The following is an 18,904-nucleotide window of genomic DNA, read 5'->3' on the forward strand; positions in this document are numbered from 1 at the left end:
AAGCTGTACAACACTGCGATTGTGTGCGCAGCATGCCAACTGAGAGAAAACAGTACCTGACCACTCTCCTGCCTTTTCTATTCACATGAACATTTGATTGGAAGCTGTTTTGGACAACTTTCTTTCTCTTCTTGCAAAACACTCGCAAGACCTCCGTGCAGCGTCTAGAACACGATGGGAGATGTTTTTTGTGCTGGCACAGTTTCTCCTTGCCAGACAGATTGGAAAAGCTTTTTGCTAAGATGTAGACGAGAAGAGAGGCTAAAGACGAAGGTACGGTGCTCTGCAGAGCTAAGCACCGCTCCCGGACCTCTTTCGGCAGACGGCGCACACCGCAGAGCACTGTGAGCGGCAGAATCGTCTTTGCGCGTAGAAGCAGCTTCTTCGTCTCCGGGAGCCGGAGAGAGCGGCAACTTCGCAAAGGTGATGAAACAAGCTGTACAACACTGCGATTGTGTGCGCAGCTTGCCAACTGAGGGAAAACAGTACGTGACCACTCTCCTGCCTTTTCTATTCACATGAACATTCGATTGCAAGCTGTTTTGGACAACTTTCTTTCTCTTCTTGCAAAATACTCGGCAGACCTCCGTGCAGCGTCTAGAACACGATGGGAGATGTTTTTTGTGCTGGCACAGTTTCTCCTTGCCAGACAGAGTGGAAAAGCTTTTTGCTAAGATGTAGACGAGAAGAGAGGCTAAAGACGAAGGTACGGTGCTCTGCAGAGCTAAGCACCGCTCCCGTGCCTCTTTCGGCAGAAGGCGCACACCGCAGAGCACTGTGAGGGGCAGAATCGTCTTTGCGCGAAGAAGCAGCTTCTTCGTCTCCGGGAGCCGGAGAGAGCGGCAACTTCGCAAGGTGATGAAACAAGCTGTACAACACTGCGATTGTGTGCGCAGCTTGCCAACTGAGAGAAAACAGTACCTGACCACTCTCCTGCCTTTTCTATTCACATGAACATTCGATTGCAAGCTGTTTTGGACAACTTTCTTTCTCTTCTTGTAAAACACTCCGCAGACCCCCGTGCAGCTTCTAGAACACGATGGGAGATGTTTTTTGTGCTGGCACAGTTTCTCCTTGGCAGACAGAGTGGAAAAGCTTTTTGCTAAGATGTAGACGAGAAGAGAGGCTAAAGACGAAGGTACGGTGCTCTGCAGAGCTAAGCACCGCTCCCGGACCTATTTCGGCAGAAGCCGCACACCGCAGAGCACTGTGAGTGGCAGAATCGTCTTTGCGCGAAGAAGCAGCTTCTTCGTCTCCGGGAGCCGGAGAGAGCGGCAACTTGGCAAAGGTGATGAAACAAGCTGTACAACACTGCGATTGTGTGCGCAGCTTGCCAAATGAGAGAAAACAGTACCTGACCACTCTCCTGCCTTTTCTATTCACATGAACATTCGATTGCAAGCTGTTTTGGACAACTTTCTTTCTCTTCTTGCAAAACACTCGGCAGACCTCCGTGCAGCTCCTAGAACACGATGGGGGATGTTTTTTGTGCTGGCACAGTTTCTCCTTGCCAGACAGAGTGGAAAAGCTTTTTGCTAAGATGTAGACGAGAAGAGAGGCTAAAGACGAAGGTACGGTGCTCTGCAGAGCTAAGCACCGCTCCCGGACCTCTTTCGGCAGAAGCCGCACACCGCAGAGCACTGTGAGCGGCAGAATCGTCTTTGCGCGAAGAAGCAGCTTCTTCGTCTCCGGGAACCGGAGAGAGCGGCAACTTGGCAAAGGTGATGCAACAAGCTGTACAACACTGCGTTTGTGTGCGCAGCTTGCCAAGTGAGAGAAAACAGTACCTGACCACTCTCCTGCCTTTTCTATTCACATGAACATTCGATTGCAAGCTGTTTTGGACAACTTTCTTTCTCTTCTTGCAAAACACTCGGCAGACCTCCGTGCAGCTCCTAGAACACGATGGGGGATGTTTTTTGTGCTGGCACAGTTTCTCCTTGCCAGACAGAGTGGAAAAGCTTTTTGCTAAGATGTAGACGAGAAGAGAGGCTAAAGACGAAGTTACGGTGCTCTGCAGAGCTAAGCACCGCTGCCGGGCCTCTTTCGGCAGAAGACACACACTGCCGAGCACTGTGAGCGGCAGAATCGTCTTTGCGCGAAGAAGCAGCTTCTTCGTCTCCGGGAGCCGGAGAGAGCGGCATTTTCGCAAGGTGATGAAACAAGCTGTACAACACTGCGATTGTGTGCGCAGCTTGCCAACTGAGACAAAACAGTACCTGACCACTCTCCTGCCTTTTGTATTCACATGAACATTCGATTGCAAGCTGTCTTGGACAACTTTCTTTCTCTTCTTGCAAAACACTCGTCAGACCTCCGTGCAGCTCCTAGAACACGATGGGGGATGTTTTTTGTGCTGGCACAGTTTCTCCTTGCCAGACAGAGTGGAAAAGCTTTTTGCTAAGATGTAGACGAGAAGAGAGGCTAAAGACGAAGGTACGGTGCTCTGCAGAGCTAAGCACCGCTGCCGGGCCTCTTTCGGCAGAAGACACACACTGCCGAGCACTGCGAACGGCAGAATCGTCTTTGCGCGAAGAAGCAGCTTCTTCGTCTCCGGGAGCCGGAGAGAGCGGCAACTTCGCAAAGGTGATGAAACAAGCTGTACAACACTGCGATTGTGTGCGCAGCTTGCCAAGTGAGAGAAAACAGTACCTGACCACTCTCCTGCCTTTTCTATTCACATGAACATTCGATTGCAAGCTGTTTTGGACAACTTTGTTTCTCTTCTTGTAAAACACTCCGCAGACCCCCGTGCAGCCTCTAGAACACGATGGGAGATGTTTTTTGTGCTGGCACTGTTTCTCCTTGCCAGACAGAGTGGAAAAGCTTTTTGCTAAGATGTAGACGAGAAGAGAGGTTAAGACGAAGGTACGGTGCTCTGCAGAGCTAAGCACCGCTCCCGGACCTCTTTCGGCAGAAGCCGCACACCGCAGACCACTGTGAGGGGCAGAATCGTCTTTGCGCGAAGAAGCAGCTTCTTCGTCTCCGGGAGCCGGAGAGAGCGGCAACTTCGCAAAGGTGATGAAACAAGCTGTACAACACTGCGATTGTGTGCGCAGCTTGCCAACTGAGAGAAAACAGTACCTGACCACTCTCCTGCCTTTTCTATTCACATGAACATTCGATTGCAAGCTGTTTTGGACAACTTTCTTTCTCTTCTTGCAAAACACTCGGCAGACCTCCGTGCAGCCTCTAGAACACGATGGGAGATGTTTTCTGTGCTGGCACAGTTTCTCCTTGCCAGACAGAGTGGAAAAGCTTTTTGCTAAGATGTAGACGAGAAGAGAGGCTGAAGACGAGGGTACGGTGCTCTGCAGAGCTAAGCACCGCTGCCGGGCCTTTTTCGGCATAAGCCGCACACCGCAGAGCACTGTGAGCGGCAGAATCGTCTTTGCGCGAAGAAGCAGCTTCTTCGTCTCCGGGAGCCGGAGAGAGCGGCAACTTGGCAAAGGTGATGAAACAAGCTTTACAACACTGCGATTGTGTGCGCAGCTTGCGAAGTGAGAGAAAACAGTACCTGACCACTCTCCTACCTTTTCTATTCACATGAACATTCGATTGCAAGCTGTTTTGGACAACTTTCTTTCTCTTCTTGCAAAACACTCGGCAGACCTCCGTGCAGCGTCTAGAACACGATGGGAGATGTTTTTTGTGCTGGCACAGTTTCTCCTTGCCAGACAGAGTGGAAAAGCTTTTTGCTAAGATGTAGACGAGAAGAGAGGCTAAAGACGAAGGTACGGTGCTCTGCAGAGCTAAGCACCGCTCCCGGACCTCTTTCGGCAGAAGGCGCACACCGCAGAGCACTGTGAGCGGCAGAATCGTCTTTGCGCGAAGAAGCAGCTTCTTCGTCTCCGGGAGCCGGAGAGAGCGGCAACTTCGCAAAGGTGATGAAACAAGCTGTACAACACTGCGATTGTGTGCGCAGCTTGCCAAGTGAGAGAAAACAGTACCTGACCACTCTCCTGCCTTTTCTATTCACATGAACATTCGATTGCAAGCTGTTTTGGACAATTTTCTTTCTCTTCTTGCAAAACACTCGGCAGACCTCCGTGCAGCCTCTAGAACACGATGGGAGATATTTTTTGTTCTGGCACAGTTTCTCCTTGCCAGACAGAGTGGAAAAGCTTATTGCTAAGATGTAGACGAGAAGAGAGGCTAAAGACGAAGGTACGGTGCTCTGCAGAGCTAAGCACCGCTCCCGGGCCTCTTTCGGCAGAAGCCACACACTGCAGAGCACTGTGAGCGGCAGAATCGTCTTTGCGCAAGGAAGCAGCTTCTTCGTCTCCGGGAGTCGGAGAGAGCGGCAACTTCGCAAAGGTGATGAAACAAGCTGTACAACACTGCGATTGTGTGCGCAGCTTGCCAAGTGAGAGAAAACAGTACCTGACCACTCTCCTGCCTTTTCTATTCACATGAACATTCGATTGCAAGCTGTTTTGGACAACTTTCTTTCTCTTCTTGCAAAACACTCGGCAGACGTCCGTGCAGCCTCTAGAACACGATGGGGGATGTTTTTTGTGCTGGCACAGTTTCTCCTCGCCAGAGAGAGTGGAAAAGCTTTTTGCTAAGATGTAGACGAGAAGAGAGGCTAAAGACGAAGGTACGGTGCTCTGCAGAGCTAAGCACCGCTGCCGGGCCTCTTTCGGCAGAAGGCGCACACCGCAGACCACTATGAGCGGCAGAATCGTCTTTGCGCGAAGAAGCAGCTTCTTCGTCTCCGGGAGCCGGAGAGAGCGGCAACTTGGCAAAGGTGATGAAACAAGCTGTACAACACTGCGATTGTGTGCGCAGCTTGCCAAGTGAGAGAAAACAGTACCTGACCACTCTCCTGCCTTTTCTATTCACATGAATATTCGATTGCAAGCTGTTTTGGACAACTCTCTTTCACTTCTTGCAAAATACTCGGCAGACCTCCGTGCAGCGTCTAGAACACGATGGGAGATGTTTTTTGTGCTGGCACAGTTTCTCCTTGCCAGACACAGTGGAAAAGCTTTTTGCTAAGATGTAGACGAGAAGAGAGGCTAAAGACGATGGTACGGTGCTCTGCAGAGCTGAGCACCGCTCCCGGGCCTCTTTCGGCAGAACGCGCACACCGCAGAGCACTGTGAGCGGCAGAATCGTCTTTGCGCGAAGAAGCAGCTTCTTCGTCTCCGGGAGCCGGAGAGAGCGGCAACTTGGCAAAGGTGATGAAACAAGCTGTACAACACTGCGATTGTGTGCGCAGCTTGCCAACTGAGAGAAAACAGTACCTGACCACTCTCCTGCCTTCTCTATTCACATGAACATTCGATTGCAAGCTGTTTTGGACAACTTTCTTTCTCTTCTTGCAAAACACTCGGCAGACCTCCGTGCAGCCTATAGAACACGATGGGAGATGGTTTCTGTGCTGGCACAGTTTCTCCTTGCCAGACAGAGTGGAAAAGCTTTTTGCTAAGATGTAGACGAGAAGAGAGGCTAAAGACGAAGTTACGGTGCTCTGCAGAGCTAAGCACCGCTCCCGGGCCTCTTTCGGCAGAAGCCGCACACCGCAGAGCACTGTGAGCGGCAGAATCGTCTTTGCGCGAAGAAGCAGCTTCTTCGTCTCCGGGAGCCGGAGAGAGCGGCAACTTCGCAAAGGTGATGAAACAAGCTTTACAACACTGCGATTGTGTGCGCAGCTTGCGAAGTGAGAGAAAACAGTACCTGACCACTCTCCTGCCTTTTCTATTCACATGAACATTCGATTGCAAGCTGTTTTGGACAACTTTCTTTCTCTTCTTGCAAAACACTCGGCAGACCTCCGTGCAGCGTCTAGAACACGATGGGAGATGTTTTTTGTGCTGGCACAGTTTCTCCTTGCCAGACAGAGTGGAAAAGCTTTTTGCTAAGATGTAGACGAGAAGAGAGGCTAAAGACGAAGGTACGGTGCTCTGCAGAGCTAAGCACCGCTGCCGGGCCTCTTTCGGCAGAAGACACACACTGCAGAGCACTGCGAGCGGCAGAATCGTCTTTGCGCGAAGAAGCAGCTTCTTCGTCTCCGGGAGCCGGAGAGAGCGGCAACTTCGCAAGGTGATGAAACAAGCTGTACAACACTGCGATTGTGTGCGCAGCTTGCCAAGTGAGAGAAAACAGTACCTGACCACTCTCCTGCCTTTTCTATTCACATGAACATTCGATTGCAAGCTGTTTTGGACAACTTTCTTTCTCTTCTTGCAAAACACTCGGCAGACCTCCGTGCAGCCTCTAGAACACGATGGGAGATGTTTTCTGTGCTGGCACAGTTTCTCCTTGCAAGACAGAGTGGAATACATTTTTGCTAAGATGTAGACGAGAAGAGAGGCTAAAGACGAAGGTACGGTGCTCTGCAGAGCTAAGCACCGCTCCCGTGCCTCTTTCGGCAGAAGCCGCAGACCGCAGAGCACTATGAGCGGCAGAATCGTCCTTGGACGAAGAAGCAGCTTCTTCGTCTCCGGGAGACGGAGAGAGCGGCAACTTGGCAAAGGTGATGAAACAAGCTGTACAACACTGCGATTGTGTGCGCAGCATGCCAACTGAGAGAAAAAAGTACCTGACCACTCTCCTGCCTTTTCTATTCACATGAACATTTGATTGCAAGCTGTTTTGGACAACTTTCTTTCTCTTCTTGCAAAACACTCGCAAGACCTCCGTGCAGCGTCTAGAACACGATGGGAGATGTTTTTTGTGCTGGCACAGTTTCTCCTTGCCAGACAGATTGGAAAAGCTTTTTGCTAAGATGTAGACGAGAAGAGAGGCTAAAGACGAAGGTACGGTGCTCTGCAGAGCTAAGCACCGCTCCCGGACCTCTTTCGGCAGAAGGCGCACACCGCAGAGCACTGTGAGCGGCAGAATCGTCTTTGCGCGAAGAAGCAGCTTCTTCGTCTCCGGGAGCCGGAGAGAGCGGCAACTTCGCAAAGGTGATGAAACAAGCTGTACAACACTGCGATTGTGTGCGCAGCTTGCCAACTGAGGGAAAACAGTACGTGACCACTCTCCTGCCTTTTCTATTCACATGAACATTCGATTGCAAGCTGTTTTGGACAACTTTCTTTCTCTTCTTGCAAAATACTTGGCAGACCTCCGTGCAGCGTCTAGAACACGATGGGAGATGTTTTTTGTGCTGGCACAGTTTCTCCTTGCCAGACAGAGTGGAAAAGCTTTTTGCTAAGATGTAGACGAGAAGAGAGGCTAAAGACGAAGGTACGGTGCTCTGCAGAGCTAAGCAGCGCTCCCGTGCCTCTTTCGGCAGAAGGCGCACACCGCAGAGCACTGTGAGCGGCAGAATCGTCTTTGCGCGAAGAAGCAGCTTCTTCGTCTCCGGGAGCCGGAGAGAGCGGCAACTTCGCAAGGTGATGAAACAAGCTGTACAACACTGCGATTGTGTGCGCAGCTTGCCAACTGAGAGAAAACAGTACCTGACCACTCTCCTGCCTTTTCTATTCACATGAACATTCGATTGCAAGCTGTTTTGGACAACTTTCTTTCTCTTCTTGTAAAACACTCGGCAGACCCCCGTGCAGCTTCTAGAACACGATGGGAGATGTTTTTTGTGCTGGCACAGTTTCTCCTTGCCAGACAGAGTGGAAAAGCTTTTTGCTAAGATGTAGACGAGAAGAGAGGCTAAAGACGAAGGTACGGTGCTCTGCAGAGCTAAGCACCGCTCCCGGACCTCTTTCGGCAGAAGCCGCACACCGCAGAGCACTGTGAGCGGCAGAATCGTCTTTGCGCGAAGAAGCAGCTTCTTCGTCTCCGGGAGCCGGAGAGAGCGGCAACTTGGCAAAGGTGATGCAACAAGCTGTACAACACTGCGATTGTGTGCGCAGCTTGCCAAGTGAGAGAAAACAGTACCTGACCACTCTCCTGCCTTTTCTATTCACATGAACATTCGATTGCAAGCTGTTTTGGACAACTTTCTTTCTCTTCTTGCAAAACACTCGGCAGACCTCCGTGCAGCTCCTAGAACACGATGGGGGATGTTTTTTGTTCTGGCACAGTTTCTCCTTGCCAGACAGAGTGGAAAAGCTTTTTGCTAAGATGTAGACGAGAAGAGAGGCTAAAGACGAAGGTACGGTGCTCTGCCGAGCTAAGCACCGCTGCCGGGCCTCTTTCGGCAGAAGCTGCACACCGCAGAGCACTGTGAGCGGCAGAATCGTCTTTGCGCGAAGAAGCAGCTTCTTCGTCTCCGGGAGCCGGAGAGAGCGGCAACTTCGCAAGGTGATGAAACAAGCTGTACAACACTGCGATTGTGTGCGCAGCTTGCCAACTGAGAGAAAACAGTACCTGACCACTCTCCTGCCTTTTCTATTCACATGAACATTCGATTGCAAGCTGTTTTGGACAACTTTCTTTCTCTTCTTGTAAAACACTCCGCAGACCCCCGTGCAGCCTCTAGAACACGATGGGAGATGTTTTTTGTGCTGGCAGAGTTTCTCCTTGCCAGACAGAGTGGAAAAGCTTTTTGCTAAGATGTAGACGAGAAGAGAGGCTAAAGACGAAGGTACGGTGCTCTGCAGAGCTAAGCACCGCTCCCGGACCTCTTTCGGCAGAAGCCGCACACCGCAGAGCACTGTGACCGGCAGAATCATCTTTGCGCGAAGAAGCAGCTTCTTCGTCTCCGGGAACCGGAGAGAGCGGCAACTTGGCAAAGGTGATGCAACAAGCTGTACAACACTGCGATTGTGTGCGCAGCTTGCCAAGTGAGAGAAAACAGTACCTGACCACTCTCCTGCCTTTTCTATTCACATGAACATTCGATTGCAAGCTGTTTTGGACAACTTTCTTTCTCTTCTTGCAAAACACTCGGCAGACCTCCGTGCAGCTCCTAGAACACGATGGGGGATGTTTTTTGTGCTGGCACAGTTTCTCCTTGCCAGACAGAGTGGAAAAGCTTTTTGCTAAGATGTAGACGAGAAGAGAGGCTAAAGACGAAGTTACGGTGCTCTGCAGAGCTAAGCACCGCTGCCGGGCCTCTTTCGGCAGAAGACACACACTGCCGAGCACTGTGAGCGGCAGAATCGTCTTTGCGCGAAGAAGCAGCTTCTTCGTCTCCGGGAGCCGGAGAGAGCGGCAACTTCGCAAGGTGATGAAACAAGCTGTACAACACTGCGATTGTGTGCGCAGCTTGCCAACTGAGAGAAAACAGTACCTGACCACTCTCCTGCCTTTTGTATTCACATGAACATTCGATTGCAAGCTGTCTTGGACAACTTTCTTTCTCTTCTTGCAAAACACTCGGCAGACCTCCGTGCAGCTCCTAGAACACGATGGGGGATGTTTTTTGTGCTGGCACAGTTTCTCCTTGCCAGACAGAGTGGAAAAGCTTTTTGCTAAGATGTAGACGAGAAGAGAGGCTAAAGACGAAGGTACGGTGCTCTGCAGAGCTAAGCACCGCTGCTGGGCCTCTTTCGGCAGAAGACACACACTGCCGAGCACTGCGAACGGCAGAATCGTCTTTGCGCGAAGAAGCAGCTTCTTCGTCTCCGGGAGCCGGAGAGAGCGGCAACTTCGCAAGGTGATGAAACAAGGTGTACAACACTGCGATTGTGTGCGCAGCTTGCCAACTGAGAGAAAACAGTACCTGACCACTCTCCTGCCTTTTCTATTCACATGAACATTCGATTGCAAGCTGTTTTGGACAACTTTCTTTCTCTTCTTGTAAAACACTCCGCAGACCCCCGTGCAGCCTCTAGAACACGATGGGAGATGTTTTTTGTGCTGGCACTGTTTCTCCTTGCCAGACAGAGTGGAAAAGCTTTTTGCTAAGATGTCGACGAGAAGAGAGGTTAAGACGAAGGTACGGTGCTCTGCAGAGCTAAGCACTGCTCCCGGACCTCTTTCGGCAGAAGCCGCACACCGCAGACCACTGTGAGGGGCAGAATCGTCTTTGCGCGAAGAAGCAGCTTCTTCGTCTCCGGGAGCCGGAGAGAGCGGCAACTTCGCAAAGGTGATGAAACAAGCTGTACAACACTGCGATTGTGTGCGCAGCTTGCCAACTGAGAGAAAACAGTACCTGACCACTCTCCTGCCTTTTCTATTCACATGAACATTCGATTGGAATCTGGTTTGGACAACTTTCTTTCTCTTCTTGCAAAACACTCGGCAGACCTCCGTGCAGCCTCTAGAACACGATGGGAGATGTTTTCTGTGCTGGCACAGTTTCTCCTTGCCAGACAGAGTGGAAAAGCTTTTTGCTAAGATGTAGACGAGAAGAGAGGCTAAAGACGAAGGTACAGTGCTCTGCAGAGCTAAGCAGCGCTCCCGGACCTCTTTCGGCAGAAGGCGCACACCGCAGAGCACTGTGAGCGGCAGAATCGTCTTTGCGCGAAGAAGCAGCTTCTTCGTCTCCGGGAGCCGGAGAGAGCGGCAACTTCGCAAAGGTGATGAAACAAGCTGTACAACACTGCGATTGTGTGCGCAGCTTGCCAACTGAGAGAAAACAGTACCTGACCACTCTCCTGCCTTTTCTATTCACATGAACATTCGATTGCAAGCTGTTTTGGACAACTTTCTTTCTCTTCTTGTAAAACACTCGGCAGACCCCCGTGCAGCTTCTAGAACACGATGGGAGATGTTTTTTGTGCTGGCACAGTTTCTCCTTGCCAGACAGAGTGGAAAAGCTTTTTGCTAAGATGTAGACGAGAAGAGAGGCTAAAGACGAAGGTACGGTGCTCTGCAGAGCTAAGCAGCGCTCCCGGACCTCTTTCGGCAGAAGGCGCACACCGCAGAGCACTGTGAGCGGCAGAATGGTCTTTGCGCGAAGAAGCAGCTTCTTCGTCTCCGGGAGCCGGAGAGAGCGGCAACTTCGCAAAGGTGATGAAACAAGCTGTACAACACTGCGATTGTGTGCGCAGCTTGCCAACTGAGAGAAAACAGTACGTGACCACTCTCCTGCCTTTTCTATTCACATGAACATTCGATTGCAAGCTGTTTTGGACAACTTTCTTTCTCTTCTTGCAAAATACTCGGCAGACCTCCGTGCAGCGTCTAGAACACGATGGGAGATGTTTTTTCTGCTGGCACAGTTTCTCCTTGCCAGACAGAGTGGAAAAGCTTTTTGCTAAGATGTAGACGAGAAGAGAGGCTAAAGACGAAGGTACGGTGCTCTGCAGAGCTAAGCACCGCTCCCGTGCCTCTTTCGGCAGAAGGCGCACACCGCAGAGCACTGTGAGCGGCAGAATCGTCTTTGCGCGAAGAAGCAGCTTCTTCGTCTCCGGGAGCCGGAGAGAGCGGCAACTTCGCAAGGTGATGAAACAAGCTGTACAACACTGCGATTGTGTGCGCAGCTTGCCAACTGAGAGAAAACAGTACCTGACCACTCTCCTGCCTTTTCTATTCACATGAACATTCGATTGCAAGCTGTTTTGGACAACTTTCTTTCTCTTCTTGTAAAACACTCCGCAGACCCCCGTGCAGCTTCTAGAACACGATGGGAGATGTTTTTTGTGCTGGCACAGTTTCTCCTTGCCAGACAGAGTGGAAAAGCTTTTTGCTAAGATGTAGACGAGAAGAGAGGCTAAAGACGAAGGTACGGTGCTCTGCAGAGCTAAGCACCGCTCCCGGACCTCTTTCGGCAGAAGCCGCACACCGCAGAGCACTGTGAGCGGCAGAATCGTCTTTGCGCGAAGAAGCAGCTTCTTCGTCTCCGGGAGCCGGAGAGAGCGGCAACTTGGCAAAGGTGATGCAACAAGCTGTACAACACTGCGATTGTGTGCGCAGCTTGCCAAGTGAGAGAAAACAGTACCTGACCACTCTCCTGCCTTTTCTATTCACATGAACATTCGATTGCAAGCTGTTTTGGACAACTTTCTTTCTCTTCTTGCAAAACACTCGGCAGACCTCCGTGCAGCTCCTAGAACACGATGGGGGATGTTTTTTGTGCTGGCACAGTTTCTCCTTGCCAGACAGAGTGGAAAAGCTTTTTGCTAAGATGTAGACGAGAAGAGAGGCTAAAGACGAAGGTACGGTGCTCTGCAGAGCTAAGCACCGCTGCCGGGCCTCTTTCGGCAGAAGACACACACTGCCGAGCACTGCGAGCGGCAGAATCGTCTTTGCGCGAAGAAGCAGCTTCTTCGTCTCCGGGAGCCGGAGAGAGCGGCAACTTCGCAAGGTGATGAAACAAGGTGTACAACACTGCGATTGTGTGCGCAGCTTGCCAAGTGAGCGAAAACAGTACCTGACCACTCTCCTGCCTTTTCTATTCACATGAACATTCGATTGCAAGCTGTTTTGGACAACTTTCTTTCTCTTCTTGTAAAACACTCCGCAGACCCCCGTGCAGCCTCTAGAACACGATGGGAGATGTTTTTTGTGCTGGCACAGTTTCTCATTGCCAGACAGAGTGGAAAAGCTTTTTGCTAAGATGTAGACGAGAAGAGAGGCTAAAGACGAAGGTACGGATCTCTGCAGAGCTAAGCACCGCTCCCGGACCTCTTTCGGCAGAAGCTGCACACCGCAGAGCACTGTGAGCGGCAGAATCGTCTTTGCGCGAAGAAGCAGCTTCTTCGTCTCCGGGAGCCGGAGAGAGCGGCAACTTCGCAAGGTGATGAAACAAGCTGTACAACACTGCGATTGTGTGCGCAGCTTGCCAACTGAGAGAAAACAGTACCTGACCACTCTCCTGCCTTTTCTATTCACATGAACATTCGATTGCAAGCTGTTTTGGACAACTTTCTTTCTCTTCTTGTAAAACACTCCGCAGACCCCCTGCAGCCTCTAGAACACGATGGGAGATGTTTTTTGTGCTGGCAGAGTTTCTCCTTGCCAGACAGAGTGGAAAAGCTTTTTGCTAAGATGTAGACGAGAAGAGAGGCTAAAGACGAAGGTACGGTGCTCTGCAGAGCTAAGCACCGCTCCCGGGCCTATTTCGGCAGAAGGCGCACACCGCAGAGCACTGTGAGCGGCAGAATCGTCTTTGCGCGAAGAAGCAGCTTCTTCGTCTCCGGGAACCGGAGAGAGCGGCAACTTCGCAAAGGTGATGCAACAAGCTGTACAACACTGCGATTGTGTGCGCAGCTTGCCAAGTGAGACAAAACAGTACCTGACCACTCTCCTGCCTTTTCTATTCACATGAACATTCGATTGCAAGCTGTTTTGGACAACTTTCTTTCTCTTCTTGCAAAACACTCGGCAGACCTCCGTGCAGCTCCTAGAACACGATGGGGGATGTTTTTTGTGCTGGCACAGTTTCTCCTTGCCAGACAGAGTGGAAAAGCTTTTTGCTAAGATGTAGACGAGAAGAGAGGCTAAAGACGAAGTTACGGTGCTCTGCAGAGCTAAGCACCGCTGCCGGGCCTCTTTCGGCAGAAGACACACACTGCCGAGCACTGTGAGCGGCAGAATCGTCTTTGCGCGAAGAAGCAGCTTCTTCGTCTCCGGGAGCCGGAGATAGCGGCAACTTCGCAAGGTGATGAAACAAGCTGTACAACACTGCGATTGTGTGCGCAGCTTGCCAAGTGAGAGAAAACAGTACCTGACCACTCTCCTGCCTTTTCTATTCACATGAACATTCGATTGCAAGCTGTTTTGGACAACTTTCTTTCTCTTCTTGCAAAACACTCGGCAGACCTCCGTGCAGCTCCTAGAACACGATGGGGGATGTTTTTTGTGCTGGCACAGTTTCTCCTTGCCAGACAGAGTGGAAAAGCTTTTTGCTAAGATGTAGACGAGAAGAGAGGCTAAAGACGAAGGTACGGTGCTCTGCAGAGCTAAGCACCGCTGCCGGGCCTCTTTCGGCAGAAGACACACACTGCCGAGCCCTGCGAACGGCAGAATCGTCTTTGCGCGAAGAAGCAGCTTCTTCGTCTCCGGGAGCCGGAGAGAGCGGCAACTTCGCAAGGTGATGAAACAAGCTGTACAACACTGCGATTGTGTGCGCAGCTTGCCAAGTGAGAGAAAACAGTACCTGACCACTCTCCTGCCTTTTCTATTCACATGAACATTCGATTGCAAGCTGTTTTGGACAACTTTCTTTCTCTTCTTGTAAAACACTCCGCAGAACCCCGTGCAGCCTCTAGAACACGATGGGAGATGTTTTTTGTTCTGGCACTGTTTCTCCTTGCCAGACAGAGTGGAAAAGATTTTTGCTAAGATGTAGACGAGAAGAGAGGTTAAGACGAAGGTACGGTGCTCTGCAGAGCTAAGCACCGCTCCCGGACCTCTTTCGGCAGATGCCGCACACCGCAGACCACTGTGAGGGGCAGAATCGTCTTTGCGCGAAGAAGCAGCTTCTTCGTCTCCGGGAGCCGGAGAGAGCGGCAACTTCGCAAAGGTGATGAAACAAGCTGTACAACACTGCGATTGTGTGCGCAGCTTGCCAACTGAGAGAAAACAGTACCTGACCACTCTCCTGCCTTTTCTATTCACATGAACATTCGATTGCAAGCTGTTTTGGACAACTTTCTTTCTCTTCTTGCAAAACACTCGGCAGACCTCCGTGCAGCCTCTAGATCACGATGGGAGATGTTTTTTGTGCTGGCACAGTTTCTCCTTGCCAGACAGAGTGGAAAAGCTTTTTGCTAAGATGTAGACGAGAAGAGAGGCTAAAGACGAAGGTACGGTGCTCTGCAGAGCTAAGCACCGCTCCCGGACCTCTTTCGGCAGAAGCCGCACAACGCAGAGCACTGGGAGCGGCAGAATGGTCTTTGCGCGAAGAAGCAGCTTCTTCGTCTCCGGGAGCCGGAGAGAGCGGCAACTTGGCAAAGGTGATGAAACAAGCTGTACAACACTGCGATTGTGTGCGCAGCTTGCCAAGTGATGGAAAACAGTACGTGACCACTCTCCTGCCTTTTCTATTCACATGAACATTCGATTGCAAGCTGTTTTGGACAACTTTCTTTCTCTTCTTGCAAAATACTCGGCAGACCTCCGTGCAGCGTCTAGAACACGATGGGAGATGTTTTTTGTGCTGGCAGAGTTTCTCCTTGCCAGACAGAGTGGAAAAGCTTTTTGCTAAGATGTAGACGAGAAGAGAGGCTAAAGACGAAGGTACGGTGCTCTGCAGAGCTAAGCACCGCTCCCGTGCCTCTTTCGGCAGAAGCCGCACACCGCAGAGCACTGTGAGCGGCAGAATCGTCTTTGCGCGAAGAAGCAGCTTCTTCGTCTCCGGGAGCCGGAGAGAGCGGCAACTTGGCAAAGGTGATGAAACAAGCTGTACAACACTGCGATTGTGTGCGCAGCTTGCCAAGTGAGAGAAAACAGTACCTGACCACTCTCCTGCCTTTTCTCTTCACATGAACATTCGATTGCAAGCTGTTTTGGACAACTTTCTTTCTCTTCTTGCAAAACACTCGGCAGACCTCCGTGCAGCCTCTAGAACACGATGGGAGATGTTTTTTGTGCTGGCACAGTTTCTCCTTGCCAGACAGAGTGGAAAAGCTTTTTGCTAAGATGTAGACGAGAAGAGAGGCTAAAGACGAAGGTACGGTGCTCTGCAGAGCTAAGCACCGCTCCCGGACCTCTTTCGGCAGAAGCCGCACACCGCAGAGCACTGTGAGCGGCAGAATCGTCTTTGCGCGAAGAAGCAGCTTCTTCGTCTCCGGGAGCCGGAGAGAGCGGCAACTTCGCAAAGGTGATGAAACAAGCTGTACAACACTGCGATTGTGTGCGCAGCTTGCCAACTGAGAGAAAACAGTACCTGACCACTCTCCTGCCTTTTCTATTCACATGAACATTCGATTGCAAGCTGTTTTGGACAACTTTCTTTCTCTTCTTGCAAAACACTCGGCAGACCTCCGTGAAGCGTCTAGAACACGATGGGAGATGTTTTTTATGCTGGCACAGTTTCTCCTTGCCAGAGAGAGTGGAAAAGCTTTTTGCTAAGATGTAGACGAGAAGAGAGGCTAAAGACGAAGGTACGGTGCTCTGCAGAGCTAAGCACCGCTGCCGCGCCTCTTTTGGCAGAAGACACACACTGCCGAGCACTGCGAGCGGCAGAATCGTCTTTGCGCGAAGAAGCAGCTTCTTCGTCTCTGGGAGCCGGAGAGAGCGGCAACTTGGCAAGGTGATGAAACAAGCTTTACAACACTGCGATTGTGTGCGCAGCTTGCCAAGTGAGAGAAAACAGTACCTGACCACTCTCCTGCCTTTTCTATTCACATGAACATTCGATTGCAAGCTGTTTTGGACAACTTTCTTTCTCTTCTTGCAAAACACTAGGAAGACCTCCGTGCAGCTCCTAGAATACGATGGGAGATGTTTTTTGTGCTGGCACAGTTTCTCCTTGCCAGACAGAGTGGAAAAGCTTTTTGCTAAGATGTAGACGAGAAGAGAGGCTAAAGACGAAGTTACGGTGCTCTGCAGAGCTAAGAACCGCTGCCGGGCCTCTTTCGGCAGAAGATACACACTGCCGAGCACTGCGAGCGGTAGAATCGTCTTTGCGCGAAGAAGCAGCTTCTTCGTCTCCGGGAGCCGGAGAGAGCGGCAACTTCGCAAGGTGATGAAACAAGCTGTACAACACTGCGATTGTGTGCGCAGCTTGCCAACTGAGAGAAAACAGTACCTGACCACTCTCCTGCCTTTTCTATTCACATGAACATTCGATTGCAAGCTGTTTTGGACAACTTTCTTTCTCTTCTTGTAAAACACTCCGCAGACCCCCGTGCAGCCTCTAGAACACGATGGGAGATGTTTTTTGTGCTGGCAGAGTTTCTCCTTGCCAGACAGAGTGGAAAAGCTTTTTGCTAAGATGTAGACGAGAAGAGAGGCTAAAGACGAAGGTACGGTGCTCTGCAGAGCTAAGCACCGCTCCCGGACCTCTTTCGGCTGAAGCCGCACACCGCAGAGCACTGTGAGCGGCAGAATCGTCTTTGCGCGAAGAAGCAGCTTCTTCGTCTCCGGGAGCCGGAGAGAGCGGCAACTTGGCAAAGGTGATGAAACAAGCTGTACAACACTGCGATTGTGTGCGCAGCTTGCCTAGTGAGAGAAAATAGTACCTGACCACTCTCCTGCCTTTTCTATTCACATGAACATTCGATTGCAAGCTGTTTTGGACAACTTTCTTTCTCTTCTTGCAAAACACTCGGCAGACCTCCGTGAAGCGTCTAGAACACGATGGGAGATGTTTTTTGTGCTGGCACAGTTTCTCCTTGCCAGACAGAGTGGAAAAGCTTTTTGCTAAGATGTAGACGAGAAGAGAGGCTAAAGACGAAGGTACGGTGCTCTGCAGTGCTAAGCACCGGTTCCGGGCCTGTTTCGGCAGAAGCCGCACACCACAGAGCACTGTGAGCGGCAGAATCGTCTTTGCGCGAAGAAGCAGCTTCTTCGTCTCCGGGAGCCGGAGAGAGCGGCAACTTGGCAAAGGTGATGAAAGAAGCTGTACAACACTGCGATTGTGTGCGCAGCTTGCCAAGTGAGAGAAAACAGTACCTGACCACTCTCCTGACTTTTCTATTCACATGAACATTCGATTGCAAGCTGGTTTGGACAACTTTCTTTCTCTTGTTTTAAAACACTCCGCAGACCCCCGTGCAGCCTCTAGAACACGATGGGAGATGTTTTTTGTGATGGCAGAGTTTCTCCTTGCCAGACAGAGTGGAAAAGCTTTTTGCTAAGATGTAGACGAGAAGAGAGGCTAAAGACGAAGGTACGGTGCTCTGCAGAGCTAAGCACCGCTCCCGGACCTCTTTCGGCAGAAGCCGCACACCGCAGAGCACTGTGAGCGGCAGAATCGTCTTTGCGCGAAGAAGCAGCTTCTTCGTCTCCGGGAGCCGGAGAGAGCGGCAACTTGGCAAAGGTGATGCAACAAGCTGTACAACACTGCGATTGTGTGCGCAGCTTGCCAAGTGAGAGAAAACAGTACCTGACCACTCTCCTGCCTTTTCTATTCACATGAACATTCGATTGCAAGCTGTTTTGGACAACTTTCTTTCTCTTCTTGCAAAACACTCGGCAGACCTCCGTGCAGCCTCTAGAACACGATGGGAGATGTTTTTTGTGCTGGCACAGTTTCTCCTTGCCAGACAGAGTGGAATAGCTTTTTGCTAAGATGTAGACGAGAAGAGAGGCTAAAGACGAAGGTACGGTGCTCTGCAGAGCTAAGCACCGCTCCCGGACCTCTTTCGGCAGAAGGCGCACACCGCAGAGCACTGTGAGCGGCAGAATCGTCTTTGCGCGAAGAAGCAGCTTCTTCATCTCCGGGAGACGGAGAAATCGGCAACTTGGCAAAGGTGATGAAACAAGCTGTACAACACTGCGATTGTGTGCGCAGCTTGCCAACTGAGAGAAAACAGTACCTGACCACTCTCCTGCCTTTTCTATTCACATGAACATTCGATTGCAAGCTGTTTTGGACAACTTTCTTTCTCTTCTTGCAAAACACTCGGCAGACCTCCGTGAAGCGTCTAGAACACGATGGGAGATGTTTTTTATGCTGGCACAGTTTCTCCTTGCCAGAGAGTGTGGAAAAGCTTTTTGCTAAGATGTAGACGAGAAGAGAGGCTAAAGACGAAGGTACGGTGCTCTGCAGAGCTAAGCACCGCTCCCGTGCCTCTTTCGGCAGAAGCCGCACACCGCAGAGCACTGTGAGCGGCAGAATGGTCTTTGCGCGAAGAAGCAGCTTCTTCGTCTCCGGGAGCCGGAGAGAGCGGCAACTTGGCAAAGGTGATGCAACAAGCTGTACAACACTGCGATTGTGTGCGCAGCTTGCCAAGTGAGAGAAAACAGTACCTGACCACTCTCCTGCCTTTTCTATTCACATGAACATTCGATTGCAAGCTGTTTTGGACAACTTTCTTTCTCTTCTTGCAAAACACTCGGCAGACCTCCGTGCAGCGTCTAGAACACGATGGGAGATGTTTTTTGTGCTGGCACAGTTTCTCCTTGCCAGACAGAGTGGAAAAGCTTTTTGCTAATATGTAGACGAGAAGAGAGGCTAAAGACGAAGGTACGGTGCTCTGCAGAGCTAAGCACCGCT

This window comes from Melozone crissalis, unplaced genomic scaffold, assembly GCF_028551555.1.
Source record: "Melozone crissalis strain CALT ecotype California unplaced genomic scaffold, PUWL_Pcris_2 ptg000006l_1, whole genome shotgun sequence".
Classification (NCBI taxonomy): domain Eukaryota; kingdom Metazoa; phylum Chordata; class Aves; order Passeriformes; family Passerellidae; genus Melozone; species Melozone crissalis.